Here is a 13,555-nt window from a genome sequence, read left to right on the forward strand (position 1 = left end):
CTTAACTTCTCTGTGACTCAGTTACTTCATCTGTAAAATGGGGATTAAGACTGTGAGCCCCACATGGGACAGATTACCTTGCATCTGCCCCAGTGTTTAGAACAGTGCTTGGCACATAGTAAGTGCTTAACAAATACCATAATTATTATTATCTATTGAGCACTTGTATGCAGAGCACTGTACTAAGTGCTTGGGAGTGGACAATATAAAGACCTAACCACATTCCCTGCCCACAATGAGCTTACAGTCTAGAGGGGACTAAGGATCTACTGACCTTTTCCAAGCACTTAGTACTCTGTGTGCTCTTAGTACTGTGTGCTCTGCACACAGTAAGGACTCGAGAAATGGCCTGGATTGACTAGACTAGACTAGATATGATGCCCAAACAAGAGGCAGACAGTAACGGCTACCTTACTGCTACGGGCTCTCGTTATATCCCGGCTAGACTACTGTGTCAGCCTTCTCTCTGACCTCCCTTCCTCCTCTCTCGCCCCACTCCAGTCTATTCTTCACTCCGCTGCCCGGCTCATCTTCCTGCAGAAACGATCTGGGCATGTCACTCCCCTTCTTAAACAACTCCAGTGGTTGCCTATCGACCTCCGCTCCAAACAAAAACTCCTCACTCTAGGCTTCGAGGCTCTACGTCACCTTACCCCTTCCTACCTCTCCTCCCTTCTCTCTTTCTACCGCCCACCCCGCACGCTCCGCTCCTCCGCTGCCCACCTCCTCACCGTCCCTCTCGGTCTCGCCTTCCCGCCGTCAATCCCTGGGCCACATCCTCCCGCGGTCCTGGAACGCCCTCCCTCCTCACCTCCGCCAAACTGATTCTCTTCCCCTCTTCAAAACCCTACTTAAAACTCACCTCCTCCAAGAGGCCTTCCCAGACTGAGCTCCTCTTCTTCCTCTACTCCCTCTACCACCCCCCCTTCACCTCTCCGCAGCTAAACCCTCTTTTCCCCCCTTTCCCTCTGCTCCTCCCCCTCTCCCTTCCCATCCCCTCAGCACTGTACTCATCCGCTCAACTGTATATATTTTCATTACCCTATTTATTTTGTTAATGAAATGTACATAGCCTCGATTCTATTTAGTTGCCATTGTTTTTACGAGATGTTCTTCCCCTCGACTCTATTTATTGCCATTGTTCTTGTCTGTCCATCTCCCCCGATTAGACCGTAGCGCTTAGTACAGTGCTCTGCACATAGTAAGTGCTCAATAAATACTATTGAATGAATGAATGAATGAATGAATGAATGCATTTCAAACCAGGAGCGGCAAGCCTCCAGCTCACCCCGGAGCCCAGGCGGATGGTTCCTGGCCCGGAGGCTACGTCCCACTGGCTGAGAGAGAGGGTGCAGCAGGAGGAAACCTGGTTTTTCCTCATCCCCACCCTGCAGACTCTCCTACAAACCGACGCCTTATTGTGGCAGGAGAGTATGTGTACACTGATGAAACTTAGAGCTTCATAATGGAAATGGAAAGGTATGGAAAGGTCTAAGCCAGAGAGTCCAAGTCGATTCACCTGTGCTGGGCAGCAGCAGCAGCATGGGCAAGAGTCAAAGGCAGATGATCAAGTGATCAAAACGTTGATTAAAGACAAAGGCAGAGACTCAAGTTTTTACTGCGTGGAAGGAGACAATGGTAAACCACTTCTGAATCCATACCAAGAAAACTCTAAGGAAACACACACCAGAACAACTTAATGACAGAAGATGGGTCGCTCTGAAGAAGTTGTGTCCACTGAGTCGTTATGGGGCAGAAATGACTTGACAACATTTGAAAAACCCTGGAGTGCCCCTCCCCGCCTGGTGCTCAGCTCCCACCAGGGCAATGAGGGAGCTGATGCCACTTTGGAATTAAATCTGCTCTCTGGCATATTTGCCACTGTGGGGCAGCCCAGAAAAACAAAACAACAAATCTTAGACTGTGAGCCTACGTGGGGCAGGGACTGTGTCCAACATAATTAAGTTATATCTATCCCAGGACTTAGAACAGCGTTTGAGATATAGTAAGTGCTTAACAAACACCATAAAATAAAATAAAAATAAATCATTCAAGCCCTTAGTCTAGCCCTGTCCAAGGCTGTCCTACTTGAGTATCACCCCTATATTCTTTAATGATTGAATCAAATTGTTACTAATAATAATAATAATAATGGTGGTATTTGATAAGCTCTTACTTTGTGCCAGGCACTGAACTAAGAGCTGGGGTGGATATAAGCAAATCGGGTTGGACATGGTCCATGACCCAGGTTGGGCTCAAATGTGCTTTAACCATTACGCCATGCTGCTTCTCTAATGCTTGAACCAGAGTGCTACTAAGCACTTGGTTAGACCCATGCAAAACTGTAGCCAGGATGGTATTTTTTACTGAGAAAAACCCCTCTCTCCAAAACAAGTAGGAAGACCAGAAGAAGCATTCTGAGGACACAGTAAAACCAAACCCCAGACAATGGAATATCCCAGCTGAGAACTGGAAGTCAGTCACCCAGGATAGAATACCACGGCATACAGCTAATCAAGGAAGTGTTTTTTGGTGTGGTATTTGTTAAGCATTTATTATGTGTCAAGCCCTGTTCTCAACACTGGCGCTGTTCTGAACACTGTGTGCTTACTGTGTGCAAAGCACTGTACTAAGTGATTGGGAGAGTGCAGTATAACAGAGTTGGTAGACCAGTTCCCTGCCCACATGGAGCTACAGGTCTAGATCAATAGACAAAGAGGCAAAAGAGGACAACATGCCAAGGGCTGCAAACACCAAACGTGAACACTAAAGAAGAGTCAACCTTTCTATGACACACTGGAGCTGGAACTTCAGGTCCCCAAATGGCCTTTTACATCACACTTTATAGGTGAATTTTGCCATCTTTCTCAAATAGGAAGGACAGCTTTACGAATTATCCCAAAATATATTTGATTAATTTTATCTGGCACTCCCAGTTCAGTGAAATAAGTCTATGCTGAATCGCTCCTCTTCTGAGTGATTCTGGGGGTTTTGCTGATGGTAATTCCTCAGGTGTGATGTAACACATGATTTCTGTTTCCAGTTTGACTGGAACTATTATGAAACTAGGGAATAAGGGAGTTAGGGTTCTTCTGAAATGTACATTTCTGGACACAGCCTTATTCAGCATAAGACCCCTCCCACCCATCACTCCAATTCGCTTCCTTTGTTCTATCCCCCCGCCCCTCAGCACTTGTGTATAGTCTATGATTCTGTACATACATTAGTTATGTAGATTGTAGTTATGTATGTTAGATTCTAGTTATATACAGTCTATGATTCTATTTATATTAATTCCTGTTTACTTGTTTTGATGTTTATATATATACATCTATAATTCTATTTATTTATATTGATGCCTGCTTACTTGTTTTGAAGTCTGTCTCCCCCCTCCTAGACTGTGAGCCCATTGTGGGCAGGAATTCTGTTGTTGAATTGTACTTTCCAAGCGCTTAGTACAGAGCTCTGCACACAGTAAGCGCTCAGTAAATACAATTGAGTGAATGAATGAATATAAGAAGAAATAGTTTTGCAAATGTGCATAGCATCAAAGAGGGAGCACTAAACACCATTTCTCTTTAACTCAGGGATCTTTACAACAAAACCTCCAGGTTATAAGGTAACAATGTTGTCACTGCCACTCTCCTCACCTCATCTCTCAAATCACAAAAGGACAAAATCCCAAAAATAATAAAAATAGCTGTGGAATTTAAGTGCTTACCATCTATCAGGCATAGTTCTAAGTGCTGGGGAGAGCAAAAGATAATTGGTCATACACAGTCACTGTCCCATACAGGGCTCCTAATCTAAGTAAGGAGGAGAACAGGTATTGAATCCCCATTTCACAGTTGAGGTAACTAAGACACGGAAAAGATCAATGACTTGCCCAAGGTTATACAACAGGAATGAGGAGGAGCCAGGATTAGAACCCAGGTCCTCTGACTCCCAGGCCCATGGTATGTCCACTAGGCCACGCTGCTCCTCGTGAATTTTTACTGAAGTAGATGAAAGGTTTAGGATGAGAGGAAAAACTCTCCAATTGGGAAATATTAATTTCAGAAATAACATTACATCTTGCAAAGCAAGATTTTGATTCAGTTACATTATACATAGTCAACAAATTTCCACAACAAAACACAAGTGTATGCTCAATAATTATTTCCTCATATGCTACATTCTGAATAGTATTATTCTCAAGGGAACAAAAATAGTCTCAATTTCATAAATGCATTCGTTTTATCTTCCATGGTTAATCAACACAGGCAGCAAAAGATGAGGTGAATTTCTTACTAATCAGTTATAGTTTTTATACTTAGTAAATACACCATTGTCCTAAAATATGGTATTTTGAAAACAAAAAAATACTTTTAAATATACTTAATGATTTAGAAGGACAAAATATGCCTTCCTCAAAACAAAGCTATATGGGACAGTAAGTTCTAATGTTCATTATTATTATCTTAATTATTGCTTAAGTTGTGTTGTGGGACATTAGTTTCTTTGAAATATTCTGACACATCAAAATTGAATAGAAAAGCAGTATTAAATGTGTTAAAAAGTCCTTTAAGTACTTCAGGTAATATTTCCTAATAAAGATTAATGGTAATTGAAAATTAATATAGTCAAAATACCCTCTTGAATCTGTACACAGTTATAGAGTTTTAATTAAAAAAAGGAGTGCAAACTGTACTTAATCATTCATCTTTCTCCCTCGCTGCCAACTCTTTTCCATTTTCACAAACACATGAAGCAGTATATATTTTCTCTGAGCAATGAAATCATTTATCATCATTTCACTGCATTATAACCCCTTAAAAGCAATTTGTATCCTCCTACACATATTAATTATGAAAATTTTCTATGAGCAACATTTGTGCATTCAGAAAAAGAATAACTATGACAAGAATTCAATGACTAACTATCAGTTGCATTTTTAAAGCAATGAAAGCAAAAATCAATAAAAGAAAATTTATTAGTTTAGAACTAATTATTGTAAACCACCACCAACTTGAGTATTTTGAAGTGATGGTCAATGTTCACATGTCCATGAAGGAGGAATAACAAAAACACTTTGCTCTTAGCAATATTCTGTGTGCCCTGCAAAATTCCCATGAGGTAGGTCTGTATAACATCCAGTTAGAGGTAAAGAAACTAACATAACGTAATTAAGAAAGCTGCCACTGGCACATTTCAACAGAAAGAATAAACGGAAATTAGCCATATTTCTTACTTCAAAACACAATGTTGGGTCTTTTCTAAGAACAAAGAGAAATCATGATCTTACTGAATACCCTTGCTCTACCAAACTTAACCTCAAGCTAAAGAATTATCCTTATCCCTTATCAAAAACATTAGAATACAAAAAAAAAGATAAGGGTCGGGAATTATATTTGTGAAATAACCCCAACGTTTATAAATTAGGAGAAAATGTTCAAGGCTAAAAAAAGCCCATTGATTTGTGAAACCAAGAGTCCATCCAGCCTTACCTCCCAACTCTACTGGACTGTACTCTCCCAAGCACTTCATACAGTAAGCACTTAACAAATATCATTGATTGATTGATGAATAAGCATTTCCTATTGACCCTAACACTTCAAGCATTTTGGTGTTCCTTCAACCCACTCTGGGATTTCAAGAACAGTAATTCCTGCCTAGCTCATCCACCCCCTCCCCTGAATTATTTTTATAGACTTTAATTTATAAGAGTAATGAGTAATTGTATAATAATGATTAATCTCTCAACACCAAGCCGACTCCTTAGCTCTGGCTTCAAGTATCCCCACTGAATATATCAATTCTCTTCACCTGCTATTCCCGAGCTTCTAGTCTTGAAACTTCCAAAGGTCAGCTTCTAACTCCATCTCACTCCCATATCCAACTCTCTCACCTGGAACTCCTTCCCACAAACTCCGCAAAGGCCATCACCCTGCCCATTGTCAAAACCCTCTTAAAATATCACCTCTTCCAGGAAATTTCCACCAATTAATGCCAGTCGCATCTACTCAGTAAGGATAACTTGTGTGTGTTATTCTTATCCTCGGCAATCCATTAATCAATGGGGTTTATTGAGTTCTCATAGTGGGCCGAATGCTGTACTAAGTGCTTGGGAGATTTGGTAGACCAGTTCCCTGCCCCTAATTAAGAATATGCAAAACCACGAATAATACTGATCCCAAATACTGATTTAGGATATGGTTCATCCATTGCAGGGAAAACAGAACACTGTGCTAGGAGCCACAAATGATAAACACAACAAGGAACCATCTTTGTCTATGTGCAATATGGCCAGGACCGTGCACACCAGATCAATTAATTTCATTTATTGAGGGCTTACTGTGTGCACAGCTTGGGAAAGAACAATATAACAGAGTGGGCTGACACATTCCCTGCTCACAATAAGATTACAGTCTAGAGAGGAAGACAGGTATTAATATAAAGAAATAGAAAAATTAGATATTTACATATTGTGTTAAGCGCTTACATCTCAAGAATCCGCCTCTCCCAATCCATCGAAAAAGCCACTAAGATGGTCCAAGCACTGGTCATTTCCTGACTCAACTACCCTATAGACTGTAAGCTCGTTGTGGGCAGGGAATGTGTCTATTGTTGTGTTGTTCTCTCCCAAGCGCTTAGTATAGTACTCTGCACACAGTAAGCGCTCAATAAATATAACTATAAATATAACTGAATGAATGAATAAATCAGCCTCTTCACCAAGAGTTCCAGGAGTAGGTCTGCCACAGTTTATTTTAATATACACACAAAAAAGGGTGCCTTTTATCTGGTTTTCAGTGTCCTACCCAAACATGTACCGGGCCTTGCTTTTTTTAAGAAAATGACGGAAACAGAGAGAGTTATTCTCTAGGGCATCAGCAACCATCTAATGTCTGGACTTGAAACCCGTTATGGGCAGTCTGTGTGTCTATTAAGTCTGCTGTATTGTACTCTCCCAAAGTCTTAGTACAGTGCTCTGCACACGGTAACTGCTCAATAAATACCACTGATTGAGTGATTGGGGTACAGATCTGAAGATCTCACTTTCTGAAAAACTTCGCTGGCAGTTATTGATCACTCCCTTCACAAAATCTCTCAGTCTTCCTTTCCTTACCATCCAAACTGCTACCACGCTGATCCAAGCAATTTTCATAATCCCGCTTCAACTACTGCATCAGTCTACTCACAGACCTCCCTTCCTCTTGTCCCTCCTCACTCCAGTCCCTACTTCACTTTGCTGCCCGGATCATTTTTCTAAAAACCCATGTCTTCTCACTCTTCAAAAATCTCCAATGGTTGTCCATCCACCAGTGGATCAAACAGAAACTCATTATCATTTGAGTTTAAAGGCACTTAATCACCCACCTACAGAATTCCTACTACAACCAAGCCTGTCCAATTTACTTCTCTAATGCCAGCTTACTCACTGTACCTCGACTGCGGCTATCTCTCAGCAGAGCCCTTGCTCACGTCCTCCTTTTGGCCTGGAACTCCCTCCTGCTTCATATTCAAGAGAACACCACTCTCCCTTCTTTCATAGGGCTACTAAATCTCCAAGTGGCCTTCTCCGACTATGTCCTCATTTCCCCCACATCCTTTCCCCCTTCTGCATCACCTATGCACTTGGATCTATACCCTTCAAGCACTTGATATTCACCCCACATCACTCTCATTTACATATTCATAATTCATTTTAATGTCTGTCCCCTCCCCCCAAAACCCAGCTTCCTGCGGAAGGGCATGTATATGCCAACTTTATGGTATTATGCTCACTCAACAAATGCCACTGATTGACGGAACGACTGAGAAGGTGTTCATTCATTTATTCATTCATTCAATCATATTTACTGAGTGTTTACTATGTGCAGAGCACTGTACTACGGGCTTGGGAGAATATAACACAACAAGAAAGAGATACATTCTCTGCCCACAACGAGCTTACAGTCTGGGTGGATGGGGAGGCAGTTACATGGGGGAATTCCCTGGAATCACATTCACTTTAACCTCTCCACAAAGCCAAAAAAAAAAAAGAAGCCACACCCTCTTCCCCAGGCTGCTGTCACCCTGGGACAACTAGATATGGATAATTGTTCTCTTAGTAGAAATCAACTAGTCATATTTGTTCACTTATTTATTTACTTTAAATAGATTTAAATGGATGATTTGTTCTCTTTATATCAACCAATGGCATTTATTGAGCACTAACTGTGTGCACAGCATGGCACTAAGCATTCTGGGAGTACAGGAGAGTAGGTGACATGATTCCTGCCCTCAAAGAGTTTACAATTTTGTCAACATTTACAATCCATTCAATCACTGGTATTTATGGAGAGCTTACTGTGTGCAGAGCACTGTTCTAAGCACTTGGGCAAGTACAGTATAACACACTTGGTAGACAAATTCTCCGCCCACAGCGAGATTAAAGTATAGAGGTCTTGCCACTATCTGTTATACTATTGGTCTTTTTCCTGCTCACCCTATACGAAAGATAAAATGTATTCCTGCTTGTCTACTACCCATTTCTGGCCCTTCCTCACATTCTGCCACTGAGAAAGGATCTAACATATGCCTATGAGCAACTACTGGAAACAGTCTAAATATGTTTCCTATAAATTGCTATTGCTACTATTCTGTATTTCCATTGATTCATTAAGAATTGAGAATTAACTAACAAGGCCGCCGAAGTTCAAATAGTAATGGCTCTAGAATCAACAATAAATACTTGTGGCATTTTGTTAAGTGCCCACTACATGCCACACACAATCCTAAGCCCTGGAGCACTCTCCTTCTCCACCTAACCTCGCTCCTCTTCCATGACAACAGAGGCCACACACTACGCTCCTCGAATACTAACTTATTCACTGTGCCTCCCTCGTCTTTCTCACCACCAACCCATTGCGCACAACCCTCCCTGAGACCTGCAACACCCAACGCCTTCAAATTAGACCGACCACAATTAAAAATCATACCTCCTCCAAGATGCCTTCACTGACTAACCTCTCTTCTGTGCTGTCTAGACACTTGGGTCTGTACCCCCTTAAGCACTTTGATACACTACCCCCAGCCCCAACTGGCTTACGTACATACCCTCATACTCTGCTGCTTTTCCTATCTGTAATCTCTGTTCCTGTCTTCCCCACTAGATTGTAAAATCCTTGAGCTCTACTCTGTGTTACTCTCCCAAGTGCTGAGTATGAGGGTCCTCATATGGTATGTGCAAATAAATACCACTGATTGACTGCTGGATAGATTGATTGGGTATGTATATGGTAACCAAGCCAGACACAGTCCCGATCCTGTTTAGAAATCACCGTCTACAGCAGGAGAGAGAACAGACATTTAATCCCCATTTTGCAGATAGGGAAACTGAAGCATAGAAGTTAAACGACTTGCCCAAGGTCACACACAGCAGGTCAGTCGCAGAGCAGTGATTAGAACTCAGGCCCTCTAGCTCCCAGGCCCATTCTCTTCCCACTACACCATGGTGGTTCTTATAAGGTATCCTCTATGGGATAGTTTTTACAAGGAACAAAGTGAGATGGTCTTCTGCTCCTCATGACAAGTCTTTAGCAGGGTTTATGAAAAAATATTCCACACTATCTGCCCTATTTGAGCTAAACAATGCACTGACCCTATTCGCCCCAGTTTAGGAAGACATTCAGAGAGCGACGGTATGCAATTTTTTGGGCATTTCAAGAAGTGGGCAGAAACACCGATAGCAGTTTGGAGGAAGGAAAAAAAGAACCTCCCAGTGCTATAATATCCCCAAATCGAATTGCGAGGTACACCTTTTAAAAAGAGGTTATGTCAAGGGGGGAAACTAATACATACATCTCCAGGTTGTAATTTTAAATTACCAATTAGAATTGGATTGTTTTAATGCCTGTGGATATAAAGTAATGTTTATTTAAAATATGGTCAATATAACTCATTAAATACTCATTTCTTCCCAACTCATATGGCTTACTGATATCCTGTTAATACCCAAAACGTAGTACCCATTTGAGAGTGTAACCTATCAATAGTGCCCCTGTGATAGAGCAAATTAAAGAGTTATTAAAATTTTGATTTTTACTTCCAGCTCAGAGCAGTAAAACAAGCACCATATCCTCATGACTTATCAGCTGCTTGGTCAATTCCACTGCTCAGTATCATGGGAGCTAAGGAAAGAGAGTGCAAGATTAAGTATTTTCAGCAAGGAAAGGTCTTTACTATAAGAATAACCCTTGGGATAACTCACAGATTCCTGAACTGAACGACTCAGTTATACCGCCAACTCACCATGTGTTTTAAATAACAGTCTACTTTCCCCAAGTCCATATTAAATGTTTACATTTTGAAGCAATTGAAGGAATCACCAGGACCTCATTAGAGCCTTTGAGCCAAACAATTACAACCTCTACTCCAACTCTGATTCTGGAAACCAAAAGCTGAAAGCATAAATTCATGGAAAAATAGCAAAGTGGCCATCACCACCACATTTCAGTACTGCTCTACCCCAGTTAGTGCTCTTAATTGGTTCCAAGAAAATGGGGTGTTAAATGAAAGAGCACTAAATGAATACAGTTTCCCACAGGAAGTACTGTGAAGTGCATTAATCCATTCCCAAGGACCAAAACACTGACTGACAACTACCAAATATTTAAAAAATTTGAAGTGGATTATTTTGCATGCATACTTAAAGTACCTTCCAAGGTGTTATCTTATTGAGCAAAAAGTTTCCTCAAATTTAAAATGGACTACAATCACAAGTTTGTCAAAGCAACTCCAAGAAGGGGAAAGGAAGTGCTTACGCCAAGATAAATTGGCTTTATTGAAAACCTGCTTTATCGAAAAGTGGGAGAGCCCAGTTCACATAGCCAGCATTAAAAAAGAGCAGTAAAAGAGGAGCAGCATAATGGGGAATAGGCTGTTTAAGTGTTCTCAGACAAAATCACTCCCTGTTACTAGAGAAGTAGCACTGTATAATGGATAGAGTGCGAGCCTTGGAGTCAGAAGGTCATGGTTCTAATGCTGGCTCCGCCACTTGTCTGCTGTGTGACCTTGGGAAAGTCACTTCACTTCTCCGGGCCTCAGTTTCCTCATCGGTAAAATGGGGATTAAGACTGCAAACGCTGTGCAGCACAGGGACTGTATCCAACCTGATTATCTTGTATCTACCCCAGCACTTAGTACACTGCCTGGCACATATTAAGCGCTTAATAAATGCCATTAAAAAAATGCAAGCAAAAGAAAGAAAAACAGAACAACAGCCTCTCCCCTCTTCATCCTGGCTTGTCCAATATATTTCTGAACTGTTCCTACTCCATGTCCTACTGCACTTCAAAGCTGAACTCTATTAATCAATAGTATTCACTGAGCACCTACTGAGAATAGAGCACTGTATGGTATTTGGGAAAGTTCAACAGAAGCAGACATGATTCTGGCCCACAGGAAGTTTACATTCAACAGAAGACAGATATAAAAGACACGTTCAAACAGTACTACATACAAAAATATGTCCAAAAGTGTTAGGGTGATAATTAGATGAATGTGTTTTAGGAGAAGCAAAATTATTCTGGGGAAACCTCTATAACTGTGCTGTTTATTCAGCTCTATGTGCCAAAACCGTGATACATGATAATTTAGTTGGGCACAATCCCTATTCCATATGGGGCTCACCTCCTAAGCAGTATGGAGAACAGGTATTTAATCCCCATTTTACAGATGAGGAAACTGAGGCACCGGGAAGTTAAGAAACTTGCCCAAGGTCACCCAGCATGCCAGTGGCAGAGTTTGGGATTAGAATCCAGGTCCTCTGGCTCCTGGGACCGTGCTCTTTCTCCTAGGCCACAGAGCTTCAGGAGGAGGTGGGGTTTCAGAAGGGATTTGAAGATTAGGAGTGCTGTGATCTGGTGTATTTGAAAGCATGAGGCAAGGGTACGATCAAGGAATTGGATGAAGGGAGAGCTGGGAAGGTGGCAGAGGGTGTGTAGTTAGCTTGAGAGAAAAGGAAGGTTGGTGGAAAGTAGGAAAACGGAGTGTTTAGTTAAGAGGCAGTGAATTCAATGGAATGCCTTCAATGGTCGTGAGTTGCTGTGTGATGCGAGGATAAATAGGTAATTACCATTGGAGGATTCTGTTAAGCAGAGACTCAGGTACCGAATGATGAGCTGAGCAGCAGAATGAAGTTTAGAACAGAGAGGAAAGATGATGGAGACAAAAGGCTGAAGACATGGCAAATAACTATTCTTAATTGAAGATATCAATCTTATTTTTTTAGTGTTCTTGGCAATTATTAAGAAATAAACCAACCGCTTTATTAAGAGAATAGCTCTGGGAAATTATAGAATCAAATTTGGGAAAGGCCTCATATTCATGCACGTTCATTTTATAAAACTGCCAAAAGTTCTCATATTTTGACCAAATGAAATCAGTAATGCAGAGCTAAAGAAGTCAAACGCTGTACAAAAAAGGCATAGCTGGGAAAATTAAAAAAATCAGTTGAAATTCACTTGCCCTGATAATTAAAGACAAAGAAGCAGAATCTACATTTGGGGGATTGAAAAGCAAGTTGGGGGAATGGGTTCTACTAAAACCCGGCTAGCTCCAGATGGAAAAAACTTAAATCCAAGCCAAAACACTCCTAGGAAATTCACCTTTTTCTTGTCAGTTCTACTGACAGCTAAATAGCCAAGTATAGTTAGGAGAACATACACCAAGATTCTTAGGCTATTCAATAATGGTGTAATTGGTCAAAGGTGCTCATTTTGACTCTTTCGCCAAATCATCAGCTCACAATACCCAAGTTAGTAAACATTTTTCCTATAAAACAAGATTAAACCTTGTTTTGTAACACATTTACTGCCCCGTAATTTAAATTTGAACTCTTCCAATTGGACAGACGTAATATCAAAACTTGTTAACACAATCATATTCTGTATCTTGTTATTTTAATTCTTTTTTTCCTATGATACTTAGCTTATTGAATTCCATTCACACATCTTTCTCTGGTCAACTGGTTACCTCAGTGGTAAGAGAAAGAAAAAAGGAAAATGGGTGAGAAATGAAACAGCAGGGAAGAGAGAAATGGAAAAATATAGAAGGAATATTCAGAAGAGCCCCTTTCAGGGTTGCACCTGGAGCGTTTCCAATACTCTACCAGTCCCGATTATGGGAGGGAGAGTCAAGCAGAGGCATATCCAATCCACTTCTAGCTTGGGCAGTGGCTAACAAGTGGAAGGCAATCTACTACAAGTGAAAACTCACCTGTGCTGGGCAGCAGTGGCACAGGAGAGAGTTGAGGGCAGAGACTCAAGTTTACTGAGTGGAAGGAGGCAATGGAAAACCACTTCTGTATTTTTACTGAGAAAACTCTATGGATCCACTACCAGAACGACTGCAGGTGGAGGTGGGGCGTTCTGGGAGAGATGTGTTCATGGCGTTGCTATGGGTCAGACACAACTTGACAGCATAAGACAACAACAACATTCAGGAAGCGAGTGAGAGTAAAAGAGTAAAGAGTAAACACCTAGAAAAATTACATCTCTTTCAGCAAGGCTTCCCTGATTAACCTCTCATC

General features: G+C 41.2%; 1 protein-coding gene across 2 annotated transcripts in view; it reads right to left on the reverse strand.

Annotated features, from left to right (window-relative positions):
- The window catches only part of ADK (adenosine kinase), a 505,307-nt gene that overhangs the window by 366,511 nt on the left and 125,241 nt on the right, over positions 1-13,555 (reverse strand). The gene's annotated exons all lie outside the window — the stretch shown is intronic.

This window comes from Ornithorhynchus anatinus, chromosome 3 (genome assembly GCF_004115215.2).
Source record: "Ornithorhynchus anatinus isolate Pmale09 chromosome 3, mOrnAna1.pri.v4, whole genome shotgun sequence".
NCBI lineage: Eukaryota > Metazoa > Chordata > Mammalia > Monotremata > Ornithorhynchidae > Ornithorhynchus > Ornithorhynchus anatinus.